The 16,602-nt window shown below is 43.5% G+C and overlaps 1 long non-coding RNA gene across 1 annotated transcript; it reads left to right on the top strand.

Annotated features, from left to right (window-relative positions):
* The first annotated feature begins 5,506 nt into the window (after positions 1 to 5,506).
* On the top strand, positions 5,507 to 11,443 carry LOC131493386 (uncharacterized). Its single transcript, XR_009252610.1, has 3 exons — positions 5,507 to 6,458; positions 6,705 to 6,893; positions 10,725 to 11,443. It is a non-coding gene; the product is annotated as an uncharacterized LOC131493386 (long non-coding RNA).
* The last annotated feature ends 5,159 nt before the right edge of the window (positions 11,444 to 16,602 follow it).

Below are 16,602 nucleotides of genomic sequence, written 5' to 3'. Positions count from 1 at the left end.
CAGAGCATGAACGGGGGAGGAGCAGAGAGAGAGGGAGACACAGAATTGGAAACAGGCTCCAGGCTCCGAGCCATCAGCCCAGAGCTTGACGCGGGGCTCGAACTCACGGACCGCGAGATCGTGACCTGGCTGAAGTCGGACGCTTAACCGACTGCGCCACCCAGGCGCCCCTTATTTAATTTTTTTAACATTTTTATTTATTTTTGAGACAGGGAGAGACAGAGCATGAACAGGGGAGGGTCAGAGAGAGGGAGACACAGAATCTGAAACAGGCTCCAGGCTCTGAGCCGTCAGCACAGAGCCCGACGCGGGGCTCGAACTCACAGACCGTGAGATCATGACCTGAGCCAAAGTCGGCCGCTTAACCGACTGAGCCACCCAGGCGCTCCAAACATTTATTTATTTTTGAGACAGACAGAGACAGAGCATGAACAGGGGAGGGGCAGAGAGAGGGAGACACAGAATCTGAAGCAGGCTCCAGGCTCTGAGCCATCAGCCCAGAGCCCAACGCGGGGCTCGAACTCACGGACTGCCAGATCGTGACCTGAGCCGAAGTCGGACGCTCAATCGACTGAGCCACCCGGGCTCCCCGGGATTGGCAGTCCTAATCCCTGTGTTGTTCAAGGGTCAGCTGTACTCGTGTCTTTATTTGCATGGCTCTTCCTAATTCTTCTAGAATGTTTCTAGACATTGGCAAATGTCCCTGAGAGGCAAAATCTCCCTCAGTTGAAAACCACTAGTCTACATATATTAAAAGCAGTTGGGTGTGGAATTTGAATTCTAAATGATCTGCTTGATAATATTAGGATTAAAAAAAAAAAAAGCTGCCTTCGATTCAACTGTTTTAGGAAGTATTTCTGGGCTTTCTTGACTTTTTTCCCCTCTCTTCACCAGTAAAATGTGCTGTAGGTGTTTCTTTCTCCACTCTATGCCATAGGCCTTTGCTTCCAGAAAGGTCTGTATCTTCCTCTTTTTTTCCTACCTCCAGCTTCTAGCACAGTGGATGGCACATGTTAGATGCCCAAAAAATGAACTGGATGGATGAATGGATGTTATAGTTATTTTTCTCTTGGAAGTATATATCTATAAAATGACAGACCTTTAAGAAAAAAATAGATGTGTCTAGCTATTTTATTTTGCTTTGTGTTATCTCTTTGATTGTTCCAAGCCTGTGAGACTTTATTTTCATGAATCATTTATTCACCTAATATTTATTGAGGGCTTACTATGTGCCAGACACTAAGAGCTGAGGATACAGTTATGAACAAAACAGACAGGATCCTTGTCCTTTGGAGTCTTACAGATGGTTAAGGGACAGTTACGATCCAGGAATGACCTGCTCATTCAGGTCAAAATTATGTGGGGCCTGGAAACCTCCTGTAGATACATGGCACAGTGGGATCATGGCCTGTAGGCTGCCGGGCTCTCCCTTCTGATTCAGAGAGCCTAAATTCTGCTTTTCCCATGTTCTAGAACACCAGAGGGGGAAATTTGGGGTCAACTGTGGTGGGATTATCATTAGGAAGTAATGAGGCAATGCTGGTTTTCAACGGGTGTCTTCCCAACAAACCTTTTCCTGGTCTCCTGCCAGGAGCCTAGAGAGGCAACATTCCAAGAAAGCACAAGATTTTGAGTGGGGGGAAAAAAAAGTGTTGAATAGCTTTCTTTCTCCTCTAGTTACAAATGTATCCCTACATTTGATTAGGATCAGTCAGCTGTCTCTGTAGGTGCTGATGGGACATAGTAACAAAAATAGTTCAAATCTGCTCACTAACTTATTCTTAGTTTTCCTGTAAAGTTTCCCACCCTCCCCACTCCAGCTTTCCACATGCACTAAGGAGTGTCTCACATGTGTTCATGAATATTTGCTCGTACTGCATGTGGTCTCTGCCAGACGCTGACGTCCCCCCCTGCATGACATCTCTAAAAACTTCACTTGAGTCTACAGTTGGTACCATACCAAGATTACCATATGTGATCCTGCAAATATCTTTTGACCTCCTCTCCTACTTTACTCGTTGTGCCACAGGTAGAACGGCCTTCTTTCTTCTCCTCTCGTACATTATACTTGCTTCTGTCTGTGTGCCCAGAATGTTCTTTTCCCAAACTGCTGTGTGACTGGGTCTCTTCCATCATTCAGCTACATTAAAGTGCAACTTTCTCAGACATGACTTCCCACGTAGTCATTCTCTATGCTGTATTACTCTTTTACTACCCACCCCATCTAAAATCATTATATTTATCTGTTTATCACTGGTCTCCTTTACTAGAATAGAAGCCCTGTGAGAACAGGAATATTTTCTTTTAATTCAGCACTGGATCCTTGGTGCATAGAATGGTAGTGGGCACTCAGTAAATACTTACTGACCTAATTTTTTTTTTTTTTCAACGTTTTTTATTTATTTTTGAGACAGAGAGAGACAGAGCATGAACGGGGGAGGGGCAGAGAGAGAGGGAGACACAGAATCGGAAACAGGCTCCAGGCTCCGAGCCATCAGCCCAGAGCCTGACGCGGGGCTCGAACTCACGGACCGCGAGATCGTGACCTGGCTGAAGTCGGACGCTTAACCGACTGCGCCACCCAGGCGCCCCCTTACTGACCTAATTAATCAATCAATCGATGTGATAAATGGCTGAGCAGAGGTATGTGGCAAAATGGGAAAAAATATCTCATCCTTATTTGTCTTAAATTTTTAAAAAACATTATTTTTAATTTTTAATGTTTATTTGTTGAGAGAGAGCATGAGTGGGGGAGAGGTGGGGGATGGAGGATCCGAAGCAGGCTTTGCACTGACAGCAGTGAGCCCAATGTGGGGCTTTAACTCAAACCATGAGATCAGAACCTGAGCTGAAGTCAGCTGTTCAACCGATAGCCACCCAGATACTCCTATTTATATCATATTGTATTAGGACTAAATTTCTCAACTTTGACATCATTGTCATTTTGGACAGGATAACTCGTTGTTGGGGTCGGTTCTGTGAACTGTAGGATGTTTAGCAGCATCCCTGGCCTCTGCCCACTAGATGCCAGTAATTCTCCTCCCCAATTTAAGACAACCAGAAGTGTCTCTAGGCATGTTTGCCTAAGGGCAAAATCGCTTCCAGTTGGAAACTACTTTTTAGAGAGAGCCAAAGCAGGGAAACTTGTGCACCTGTTTCTTACAGAGTTTTGGAGATACAGTTTTGGCCATTTTTATATTAATGCTGCATAATCTCAGTGGCATATAGCTATATATGTATATTTGTTTGTTTTTTCTCAATCGTGCACCTGCAGTTTTGCTGGGATTGGGCTGATGATCTTAGTTGGGCTTGGCAAGGTTTGAGATCAAACTGCCTTGAGATTTGATCAGGTCTGTTCCAAATTCTCACTTTCTTTAGATCAGTGACTGCCTGAATCATGTTCATGATGAATAGAAGATGTGCAAAAAGGCAAGCCCAATCATGCTAGCATATTTCAAACTTCTGCTTTTGTTATGTTCTCAAACATGTCATTGATTAAAGCAAGACATGTGGCCAAGACCAAAGTCAAAGGGCAGGGAAATCCACTACCTACCGTGGATTTTGGGGTCAGATCTAACTGCTGATGTTGGTATAGCTGCTCAGTGTCATCTGAGTCAGCATCTTGCTTCTTCTGGCCTTCCCTCATCATCTCAAGATGCTGCTACAGACTCAAGTAATATATCTACATTTAAGGCAGGAAGAAGGGGTGGAGGGGCAGGCAGTCCCCGAGCATATCTGTCTGTGTTATTGGGAAAGCCAGTATTTTCCTGGAAGTTCTCCAGCAGGCTTCTGCCTATCTCTCTTTGGCCAGAACTGGGTCACGGCCATCCCTAACTGTCTGTAGTGGGAGATGGCAAGGAAGAAAAGTGTTGGCAAAGATGGTTGAGTCAGTTTTCCAACAAGCTCTGGGGAACAGTTTTGCTATGCTTTGATTTAGAGGAAAGCAGTAGTGGTAAATAACAGTAATAATAACCTTAATTTGTCAGCCATGGACACATCAGAGATTGTGCTAGTTGTCTTGCATTTATTCTAGTACTTAATCCTCACCCAACCACAGATAAGGATGCTGAAGCTCAGAGAGGTTAAGTAATGCCCCTGGGCCCGTCACACCCCAGTTCACTCAGCTAAACAGGGACAGAGCAGATCTGTAGTTCATGTCTAGTTCCCTCTGATTCCAAAGCTTGTGAATTAAATCTGTTTTGAGTACGGTATACATGATGAATAATTTTTATTTTATTAAAAAACTTTTTTTTTACATTTATTTATTTTTGATAGAGACAGAGCACAAGTGGGGGAGGGGCAGAGAGAGAAGGAGACACAGAATCCAAAGCAGGCTCCAGGCTTTGAGCTGTCAGCACAGAGCCCGATGCCGGGCTCGAACTCACAAACCGTGAGATAATGACCTGAGCTGAAGTCAGCACTTAAGGAACCGAGCCACCCAGGCACCCCTACACGATGAATAATTTTTAAATCAGGGAATCCATAAAAGTTGTTAGACTCTCAAACTTAGGGTTAATCAATTACTTGAACTTGGGAAGTGACTAATGACTCTGAAATTCAGCCATCTAGGACCTTTTAATACTTTTATTAACTTATTCAAATACTTACTGAATAACAAACACAATGCACTCTGCTAGAGACTATGTGTGAGAGAGGCATAAAAGATGAAACACTGAAACACTGACGCCTTACTCATGTGTTCATGTTCTCAGAAAGAGAACACAAGTTGGCAAGTGGTAAATACTAGACTGTAAGACACAAGGGGGTGTGGTCGTGTCTTTTGTTTGCCCCAATGTGCAAAGGCCTAGTATATTCCTATACGAGAGGAACTCTATACATATTTGCTCATTTGAAACGAAGAAAGGAACAGACGGAATAGGATTGGACTTTAGACAAAGATGTGCTCCGGTTGAAGGAGTTAGGGAAAGCTTTGTGGAAAAAGTGGCGTTCGACCTAGGACTTGAAAGATGCAAATGATTTGGACGGAAAGAACTACGGATAGTGGAGGTGGTGGAGGAAAAGCAGGCAAGGAAGAAGTATCAGGAGCAAGGCAGAAGAAAGCCACCGGCTGTCTCCAGGGAGCAGCGTGTGCGTCCATGGGGCTGCAGCGTAAGGCGCGTGGACGTGGTAGCAGTGGTTGGCGGCAGATGGTACGGATCGTGGAAAGTCTTGACTGCCAGGGTAAAGGGTTATGGGTTTTGTTCTGAGGCAAGAGGGAGACGGTAGAGTGACACGAGCAGAGCAGGACTTCAGGGAGATAAATCTGCCAGCAATTTTAAGATGTACTGGAGTGAGGAAAGGCTGGCGTGAGCTGGGGATTGCAGTTGGAAGGGTAGTGTAACACTCCAGACAGGAATAGCCGGGACCCAATGAGCACCTAACTCAGGCTGACAATGGAGTGGAGGCAGTGGGTTTGGAAGCTGTTAATGTGGTGGCGGGGGTGGGGGGGGGTGGCGGGGAGGGGGTGGTGGTGGTGGTGGCGGGGGGGGGGGGGGAGTACCTGCAATTCATTTGATTCAGTAGGGGGCCAGTGAGAGGGGAGTCAAAGAAGGAATACTAGTTTTTGACCTGAGTGACTAGACAAAGGTGCCGTTAAAAGAAATGAAGCTCACTGAAGGAAGTCCTCGTAGCGGCTTGTTTGTGAGGGAAAATGCCATTTGGTTTTGGTCATTTGGAGTTGGAAGGCATTGTTGGATATCCAGGTATGAGTAAAGCTTGGGTGGTAAGAGTTGGCGATTCCCCTTTAGCATGGACATGATGGCTGAAGTCGGAGGATTATTCCAGGAAGAGCACAGACAGGCAGATTCATGCGGGGTCTCAATGTGTTTGTCACTGTGTCTAGGGGACCAGTGTTTAGATAATAATGGGGTAGAGATCACAGAGGATGCTTTTGGAGCCCTTAAGTTTTTAGGGGGTATATGCACGTGTGTGTGTGTGTGTGTGTGTGTGGCAAAAAGATACTGTCCTTCAATGAGTTAGTGATTTCCTGTTTTATCTTCTGCAGTTTTTATAGTGGAAGGCAGGGGGCAGCAGAGTCCCACTTTTCAAAGGAGATTCCGGCCACAACTTCAGAAGAAACGTTGCTCCCCACCCCCTCCCGCAACTTGTATCTTTTTTGTTAACGATTCCATATCCCCTTTTTAAAAGTTGGAGAACATAATTTGATTCCAAAATTTCTGTCTTTGGGAACAGCATTCGGATCTGAAGGCTAGCTTTGGGCAAGCGTGCCTCCAAGCTGAATGTATCAACTTCTTTTAAAGAAAAGGAGTTAAGAACTTATTTACTGGTGATGGCCTGATGCTATTTCAGTAGAAGGCTTGGTGTTGGACTGGAATTGCAGATTTTTAGCGTGAGGGCTGACTCTATCCTGGAGACTACCGTTGGTATTTAAAGAAAAGAAATTAGGCCCGCCAGAGCCGCATTCTTGAGATACCTTTACTATTACAGTTATAGTCATGGTGAGTACAGTCCACAGTCCTTGTTGCTGCTATTGTCTGGGTTTCCTCAAGTCAGGTTGACTTGGGATAAGAGTGGGAAATGAAGCCACATTTACAAGGGTAACTCATATTTCTTTGCCTTTTGACCTATCTTACCACTGCTGTCCCTCCTGGTGCTTTCCAATCTCTGTCATTTTACCTCCCAGCCTCCACCTACTGTCTAGACTGTGAAGCAGGGGCACAGAAGCTTCTCATTTCTGTTCCTAGGGCTCTGCTCTGCTGTCTTCCAGCAGGTGATGTCATCGCTGGTCACAGAACAGTGGGGCCTACTGCTGACCTGCAGCGTGCAGGTCACTCTGGGCCCCGGGGCTGTGCTCCCAGGCTTGCTTCTCTGTGGTCTGCTTTGTTACACACACAAGGACCACATCTACCTGTATATTGCTGTGTCTGGCACAGGTGAGCTACGGAAGAGGTACCTGATCATTTTGTTGAATAGGCACCACAACCTTTTCACTTCAATGTCATAATGGGATTTTTAATAAAATTTCTCTTAAAAAACAGGGTTGTTATCCCCAGTTTTTAAACTTGGACTTCTCTTTCCAGATGTCGGACATTGTCCATGGGAATAAGTACAAAAGGTTTATGGGGTCCCGGGGTAAGATAGGGACAGCGTGCAGCTCAGTGCCAAGTGGCTGTTCAGGGATGAGCCTCCAGCAGGGACTGGCAGGCATTCATGCTTTCAATGTGGTTCCATACCTGGGTCACGTCATACTGTCTTCAGTTCTTTGACTGCGTCGTGCTCCTGAAACCTCCAGGCCCTTGTTCATACTGTTTTCCCCCTTGGCGTGTCCTTCCTCTTTTCTGTTTCAGCAGCTTCTTTTTCCTGCCCTACTTTTTCTTTTTCCCCTCATAGAATTCATTTCTTTTTATCAAGTTAGGTAATCTCTTATGTTTGTTGTCTGTTCTCCTATCCTGTTAGGTAGAATATAAGTTCTGTGAGAGCAGGGATCTTTGTTGGTCACTTATAGATCCCCAGCACCCAGAATACTGTTTAGAATATAATAGGAACTCAATAAATAATTCGTTAAGTGAAGAAGTGGGTCCCCGAAGGCTGGACTTCTATGGCATTGCCTCCGTGAAGCCTTCTATGTCTGACTTCTCCCAATCCTGGATAAGATTTGTTTATCTGTCCTCTATTTTCCTGTGGCACTTTGTTTCTATTTGTATTATAGCAATTACCCTACTGTATGATAGTTGCTTTATATTTTGATGACAATAACAAAAAATAATAAAACAGAATTTTAAATTGGAAGTTTTGATGGAGGCGCCAAGATGCAATAAGTACAAAATGTCTGAGATATCATCCAAAGATGGACATTTTCATGAGTTTCCTGATTCCGAAAAAAACGAACAAAAACCACCACCACCAAAAACACTTACATTGTGGACATTGAAGGATCAAGAGAGTAGAGACCAGTAAAGGTTTGATGAGGATAATTTCTTTTGAAAGAGTTGTGCTGGGAGTCCCCCACCCCTACCAGGAGGGGAGGGAGGGTGCTTCTACCTTCAACTTGAGCCAAGGAAAGGGCTCACAGGGACTACATGGAGATAGTGTGTCTCTGGCAGTGAGGGAAACACGAGCCCTTTTTGAGTCTTGCCTGGAAATGGCAAAAGGCAAAGACAGGTCAGCCGGCTGCTCTGATCGTGGGAACAAGGAGGCCCCCCAGAGTCTGGGTGAATCATGTGAGAGACTGAACCAGCCGGGTCATTTTCAGTCCTCCCCATGATTGCTACCTGAAGGCTCCCCTCCAGGACAGCTGGAGACAAAGAAGGTGGCCAGCTGGAGTAAAATGCATTACCTTTGACAAAGGAAGAAATATAGTCAAATATTACTAAAAAAATCTTTTGCAGAGGAGGCTTTGAACAATTCAGGAAATTGTTAGAAAGCATCATCTTTAAACACCCAAAGCAAAGAATTTTCCAAATGCAAGAAACTGGCCCCAAAGAGAATCCGTCAAAACAAGAACTTCCTTGTCCCTCTTTACCTCTCCTCCATACCACCTCTGGCAGGGTGAGAAACCTAGTGATTACAGCTGGGGGAGGAGGAATCCTGAGCACTGGGAGGCACAAGGTCTGGGAAGAGGCAGAGGATGAGGCCTATCCTTCTATAAACACTGTCAGTCTTCAGCAACCCCCTCCCAGAGATGATTTACCGATTTACCGTTAAACCAGCTTCATACTTTTAAGGACTGGACATTCTGATTTCTGAATTCAGACTGTTTTTATGCCATAAAGTGATCTCAGTAATCTTTTTATTACCTAGGAATCTTAAAAATTTTTTTCTTTTAATGTTTATTTATTTTTGAGAGAGACAGAGACAGAGTGTGAGTGGGGGAGGGGCAGAGAGAGGGACACACAGAATCTGAAACAGGCTGTAGGCTCTGAGCTGTCAGCACAGAGCCTGTCGCGGGGCTCGAACTTGTGAACCATGAGATCATGACCTGAGCCGAAGTCAGAGGTTAAACCGACTGAGCCTTCCAGGCGCCCCTGTATTTATTTTTATTTTAGAGAGATAGTGTGTGAACAGGGGGCAGGGACAGAGAAAAAGAATTAAAAAAATTTTTTTTTTTTTTTACCGTTTTATTTTTGAGACAGAGAGAGTCAGAGTATGAACAGGGGAGGGGCAGAGAGAGAGGGAGACACAGAATCGGAAGCAGGCTCCATGCTCTGAGCCATCAGCCCAGAGCCCGACGCGGGGCTCGAACTCACGGACCGCGAGATCGTGACCTGAGCTAAAGTCGGACGCTTAACCGACTGAGCCACCCAGGCGCCCCGAGAAAAAGAGAATTTTTTTAAAAATGTTTTTTATTTTTATTTTTGAGAGAGAGAGAGAGAGTGTGTGCAAGCAGGGGAGGGGCGGGGGGGGGGAGAGAGAGAGAGAGAGAGAGAGAGAGAGAGAGAGAGAGAGAGAATCTCAAGCAGGCTCCATGCTCAGTGTGAAGCCCAAGGTGGGCTCGAACCCCTGACCCTGGGATCGTTACCTGAACTGAAATTGAGACTTGATGCTCGAGTGACTGAGCCAACCAGGCGCCCTTTATTATTATTATTATTAATTTTAGAGAGTCCCTTCTGCATAAATTTTAAAGGACCAGTGTTAGCATGCTTTGTGATTACCTCCTATGAGCCCTGCTTGTTCACGGCATCAGCAACATCATATTAGCTAATGTTTACTGTGTGTCCACTGTGTTTTCTTGGCACGATGCTATTAATGTATTTGTCTCATAGGTCCCCCCAACAACCCTGTGTGGTAGGAGCTCTTATCCTATTTCACATGCAGGACATCTGAAGTTGAAAGACATTCACTAACTTCCCTGAAGTTTACATACTTAGAAGCAGAGTTAGCATTTGAACCCAGGTGATCTGACTGTATTCTCTACTAGATTCACATTTCCTCAGGAATAGGACTGTGCTCATGTCTGTATTCTCCACGCACAGCACAGGGCCTGAACTTCAGTGCTCCACAACAGTTTAAACAGATGAGCGGTCCATAAATGTCGTTGGCAATATTTCACAGTAATGCATACAAAATTCAACAAAATATAATAACTAGGAGCTTAGGCTTTGGAGTCATCGGACATGGTTTTGAATCCTGGTTCTGTCTCTTCATAGCTGTTCGGTCTTCGGGAAAATTACTTAACCTGTCTATCCCCAGTTTCCTCATAATAGAATGGAATAACAACCCCTCCATCATAGGATTGTGCTGTGCGGCAAACCAAAGAAGATTATGAATATATAAAGCAACTGACAGTGCCTACCACTTAGCACACAGTGAACGTACTTGCCATAGCATGTGGCTCAACAGGATGATGACTTTTACTTATTTGGGTTTAGTGCTCCACTGAATTCTGAATCAGCAGAGGTACAGTTTGATAATGGTAGACAGACCCAACCCTAAGCAAGCTGTGAAGTACAATGGAAGCTCTTGACCAAACCGCATGCCATTTGGTGACCGTGGCTGGCTGAACCCTCCTGTCATGTGGCTGCTCTCCAGTGTTCCCATGTGCACCTGCTTCTCTTGTAAGGTGTGTGGTTACAGTGGGTCCCAATGCTTGTTCCTAACTCTGCTTATTTGTAATTATAATCACCTAACTTAATTAAACATTATTTAAATGAGTTACGAATGGGAAAAGAGTAGAGCACTTTTACAGTTATCTTCCTGCCTTGCCTTTCCCCTCTAGTTGGAGGGGGGACCTTTGTCTTCATGCTTTCTTCTCTTCCTTCTTTTAGGAGAAAGAACTGACTAAACTCATTCATATGAAGACACAAGTGACTGCAGCCCCTCTCAAGATCAATTGCATTTTAATAGGTGTTTAATGCTGTAGCTAAAGGAAGAAAGCTCTAAATGTGGGAGTTGAGTACCAAGGACAGGGTGACTGTTTGATCCTGTCCAAAAACATGTCATAAATCCTCCTTGATCCCTACTCTCCATGCTTGGAAGAATGGTGCTATTTCTGTTATAATTGTGCATTATAGCTACATTCTCATACCTCTGGACAAGGTAAATATAGGCTAGTTGTCCAATTTGTATTTATCTGATTTCACTAAGAGTGGTACACTATGCATTATAATTAAATTTGGGAACAGAACCTATGCTCACAGAATAGGCTCCCAAATTTTATTCTTTTGAGGTAAACCCCAGGTCCAGTGCTACAACACTTAGGTCTGTCTTGTGAATCCCCCTATGGTGAAATGTGTCTTTATTTGTCTTTGTGCACTGCTTTGGTAAATGCTCATGGAACAAAAAACTGGATTCTCACTAAATATATGTCTATTTTAGGGGCACCTGGGTGACTCAGTCAGTTAAGTGGTCAACTTCAGCTCAGGTCATGATCTCACGGTTTGTGAGTTCGAGCTCTGAGCTGTCAGCACAGAGCCTGGAGCCTGCTTCAGATTCTATGTCTCCCTCTCTCTCTGTCCCTCCCCTGCTTGTGTGCTCTCTCTCTCTCTCTCTCAAAAATAAATAAATAAACATTAAAAAATATATGTCTATTCCCTTTAATGCAGAATGAAGAATTTGATACAATTGGAGGGGCACCTGGTTGGCTCAGTTAAGTGTCCGACTCTTGATTTCAGTTCACAGTTCCTGAGATTGAGCCTTGCATCGGGCTTTGTGCTGACAGAGCAGAGACTGCTTGGCATTCTTTCTTCCTCCCTCTCTCTCTATGCCCCTTGGATGCTCTCTCTCTCTCTCTCAAAATAAGTAGATAAACATTAAAAAAAAACATGATACAACTGAAATCATACACTTGTAAAGGATTTAGGGAAATTGTAGTTTAAAAACCTCATTTTATCCATGAGGAAATTAAGACAAAGAGAGCTGAACTGACTTGTAAAAGTCAGTAAAAAAGTAAAACTTTTTTAGTAACTTTCAAATATGCAATATAGTATTATCAACTATAGTTACCATGCTTAAATCACATTCTCATGACTTATTTACTTTATAACTAGAAGCTTGTAATTTTTCACCCCCTTATATATTTTGCCTACCCCCCCCAATCTCTGACAACCACGAATCTGCTGTCTGTACTTGTGAGCTTGTTTTCTTTCTTTCTTTCTTTCTTTCTTTCTTTCTTTCTTTCTTTCTTTCTTTCTTTCTTTCTTTCTTTCTTTCTTTTTTGGTTTTAGATTCCACAGTAAGTGAAATCATACAATATTTGTCTTTGTTTGAGTTATTTCACTTAGCATAATGCCCTCAAGGTCCATCCATCTTGTCCCAAATAGAAGAATTACCTCCTTTTATATGGCTGGATAATATTCCATTGTATATATTTATTTCACATTTTTTCACTTATCCACTGATGGACCCTTAGGTTGTTTCCATGTCTTGGCTATTGTAAATAATGCTGCAATGAACATGGGGGTGCAGATATCTTTCAAGTTAGTGATTTCATTTCCTTTGGATAAATATTCAGAAGTGGAATTGCTGGGTCATGGTAGTTCTACTTTTAATTTTTTGAGGAACTTCCATATTGTTTTTTATAGTGGCTGCACCAATTTACATTCCCACCAACAGTGCCCAAAGTTCCCCTTTGCCACATCCTTGCCAACATTTGGTATTTCTTGTCTTTTTGATAATAGCCATTCTAACAAGTGTGAAGTGATATTATCATTTTGATTTGCATATCCCTGATTAATGATGTTGAGTACTTTTTCGTGTACCTGTCAGCCCTCTGTATATCTTCTTTGGAAAAATGTCTATTCAAATCTTCTGACCATTTAAAAAAATTGGATTGTTCGGGGGTTTTTGCTATTGAATTCTATGCACTTTGAAATATATTTTGGATATTAACCTTTTATCAGAAAAATTTTTGCTGATAAATCATATTTTATATGATTAGCAAATATTTTTCTCTTGGTAGGTTGCCTTTTTATTTTGTTGATGGTTTCCTTTGCTGTGCAGAAGCTCTTTGGTTTGAGGTAGTCCCTCGTTCTTAGTTTTGCTTTTGTTAATTTTGCTTTTGGTTTAAATCCAAAAAATCATGGCCCAGAATAATGTCAAAGAGGTTACCTATTTTTCTTCTAAGTTTTATGGGTTTGGGCTTTATGTTCAAGTCTTTAATCCATTTTGAGTTAATTTTTGTGTATGGTATATGATAGTAGTTTATTTCATTCTTTTAAAAAAAATATTTTTTTTTTACTGGCAAAAAACTTGATTGTTTCCACCTGGTCCAGGCCTGGGCGAGGGCTCCGCGGTGGTCAAAAACCTGCCTAGGGGCCGCAGGGAGAGCCTCAGCCAGAGGCCCTGACACCAGGGCCGGGGTGCCAGAGGGGCCCCTCAACGCCTGCCGGGCTCCGGAGGCTCCTCGTGGTGCCGGAGGCTGGGCGTTTGGCAGCTGTGCCCGCCCAGCCCGGCCCGGGGCCGCCGGCCTCCCAGGTGAGTCAGGTGGTCTCCACCTTCTGGATGAGCTTCACCTGCTGACCCCCCGGCGGTTCTGCAGGAGGCCCCGGAGATGGGCGCCTGCGCGGTTGGAAACGGGCGCGCAGATAAAGGGCCGGGTTCAGGGTCCGCTCCAGGCTCCTGGCGGCTCGCGTGGCGTCCAGGGCTTTCCCCCAGCTCTTCTTGGGACGGCTTGTGCCTCTGCTCGTCCCGGAGGAGGCCGGCCGCCGCCGTGGCTCTGCCTGTTCAGGAGAGGCCTTCTGGCTTCACCTCCACCGGCTCTCGAGAAGCGGGCCGCGCTCCGGAGCCACCTCCTGGCGGCGGAAAGAGAAGCGGGAGAGAGGTGGGTGCGCGAGCCCGCGGCTGCGTGTTGACCAGGCGGTGGGCGGCTGGGCGGCGGCCCCTCGAGGGGAGGCTTTCCGACCGGCCCCGGGGCTCGTGCTTGATCCGCTGTGAGGAGCCGAGCGCAAAACACGGGGTCTTCCGGTCCGGGAGGCACAGGGGGCCCACGATGGTTCCCAAGGTTGGGACTGGACAGGGGGTTGCGGGGTTGGTGGGAGGCTGGAAGACGGGCTCCCCGGGACTGCTGTGCCCAAGCACTGTGGAAGCAAGAGACAGATCCATGGGACCTCCAGGTGCACTGCTGAAAACATTTAGTCTTTAACATTGTGGATGATGTAAGCTACAGGTGTTTTGTAGAAGCCCTTTATGGAGTGAGGCATCTCTCATGTTTCTGGTTTGCCGAGGGGTTTTATGGTGAACGGATGTTGAATTTGATTGGAAGTTTTTTCTGTTGCTCTTGAGATAATCATAACAATTTCTTCTTCAGTCTTTTGATATGAATTACATTGATGTTTTCAAATGTTTAGGTAGTCTTGAATTCCTGGGATACACTCAACTTGGTCATGCTACATAATTCTTACAAATGTACTGCTGCATTTAATTAGCTGATGTTTAGTGAAGATCTTTGTGTCTGTGTTCATGAAAGATAATGGTTTGTTGTAATGTCTTTGGTTTGGTTATCAAAGTTATGTGTAGCTTAAAAATGAGACTGGAAATGCTCATTTCTCTTCTATTTTTTGGAAGAGTTTGTAGAATAGATATTTTTGATACTGTTTGTTTCTTAAAAGTCTGAGAAATTTTGCCAGTAAAGCCATCTGGGCCTATGGTTTTCTTTGTAGGAAATTTTAACTGCAAATTTATTTTTCTTTGGTAGATGTAGGAAAATTCAAATTATTTCTTTTTGAGTAAGCTTTGGTAGTTTGTGTCTTTTAAGGACTCTATTTCATCTTTTTTTGTCAAGTGGCCATAAGAATGTTGGTAATATTTACTTATTATCCTATGACTGTATGATTTGTAGTGATGTCTCTTTTGTTTCTGACATTGGTAATTGGGATCTTCTGTTATTTTTTCTGAATCAGTCTGGCTGGAGTGTTATCAATTTTATTGATCTTTCCAAAAAACTAGCTTTTTGACTCATTTTTCTTATTTTCTGTTTTCACATTTATTGACTTTTTTGCTCTTCTTTTGTGCTTTTGGGTTTAACTTGTACTTTTTGTTTAAGATGGAAACTTAGATCATTGATTTGAGACCCATTTTTTCCCTTTAATAAAAGCATTTAATGCCATACCTTTTAATGCATTGTTGTAACTGCATTGTACAAATTTAGCTTATGCTGTGTTTTTATTTTCATTTAATTAAAAATGTTTTCTAACTATTTATTTGACTTTTTCTTTGGCCAGTGGGTTATTTGGAAGTGCATTATTTAATTTCCAATAATGTAGGGGAAGTTTTTGGATATATTTCTGGTTTTGAGTTCTAATTTAATTCTGACACTGTCCGTGAACATACTTTGTCATTCCAATTATTTTAAATTTGGGGGATGTGATTTATAGCCTCATTTATTTCTTGGTGAATGATCTATGTGCACTTAAAAGAATGTGTATTCTGTTGGATGTTAATTATGTCAAGTTGGTTAATAGTGTTATTCATGTCTCATGTATCTGGGTTTCTTTTTTTGTCCTTTTTTTTTTTTCAACGTTTTTTATTTATTTTTGGGACAGAGAGAGACAGAGCATGAACGGGGGAGGGGCAGAGAGAGAGGGAGACACAGAATCGGAAACAGGCTCCAGGCTCCGAGCCATCAGCCCAGAGCCTGACGCGGGGCTCGAACTCACGGACCGCGAGATCGTGACCTGGCTGAAGTCAGACGCTTAACCGACTGCGCCACCCAGGTGCCCCTCTTTTTTTGTCCTTTAAATTACTATTGAGTCAGTAGTACTGAAGTCACCCTCAATAATTGTGGCTGTATCTGTCCTTTCACCTTTATCAGTTTTGGGTTATATGTTTTAAAGCTTACATGTTAGGTATGTAAACATTTAGGACTGTTTTTTCTTAGTAAATTGACCCTTTATCATGTAATGTCCTTGTTTATTTCTTGTAATATATCTTGTGCACTCTACCCTATCTGGTCTTAGTATAGTCACGGCATCTGCAGCCTTCTTTTAATTATTGTTTTACAAAACATATATGGTTTCATCTGATACTTTTAATCTGTTTGCATTTTTAGGTTTAAAGGGAGTCCTTGTAGACTAATGCAGTTAGGTTCTGCCCTTTTTTTTTTTAGTTCATTATTATGTTTTTTAAATTTGTTTATTTGGGGGGAGGGGCAGAGAGAAAGGGAGAGAGGGAATCCCAGGCAGGCTCTGTGGTGTCAGTGTGGAGCTCAATGTGGGAGGTTAGTCCCACAAACAGTGAGATCATGACCTGAGTTGAAACCAAGAGTTGGATGCTTAACCTATTAAGCCACCCAGGTGCCCCAGGTTTTGCTTTTTTATACTATTTGATTATCTCTGTTTTTTAAATGGTGTATTTACCTAATAATTGGTTAGAATTATACATACCATTTTGGGTAGAATTTTTTTTTTAATGTTTATTTTTGAGAGAAAGAGTGTGAGCTGGGGAGGAGCAGAGAAAGAGGGAGACACAGGATCCGAAGCAGACTCCCGGCTCTGAGCTGTCAGCACAGATCCTGATGCAGGGCTCAAACCCATGAACCGTGGGATGATGACCTGAGCTGAAGTCAGACACTTAGCTGACTGAGCCACCCAGGTGCCCCTGCTGGTGGATTTTTTTTGTCCTATTATCTTTGCTGTCTGCCTTTGCATTGAGTTTTATAAAAAAAAATTCCACTTTGTCCCCATCATTAGACTTACTACTTATGCTTCT

Source organism: Neofelis nebulosa, chromosome 2 (assembly GCF_028018385.1).
Source record: "Neofelis nebulosa isolate mNeoNeb1 chromosome 2, mNeoNeb1.pri, whole genome shotgun sequence".
In the NCBI taxonomy this organism is placed as follows: Eukaryota; Metazoa; Chordata; class Mammalia; order Carnivora; family Felidae; genus Neofelis; species Neofelis nebulosa.
Note: the sequence above shows the minus strand (reverse complement) of the source record. Positions and strands in the feature narration are given on the sequence as shown.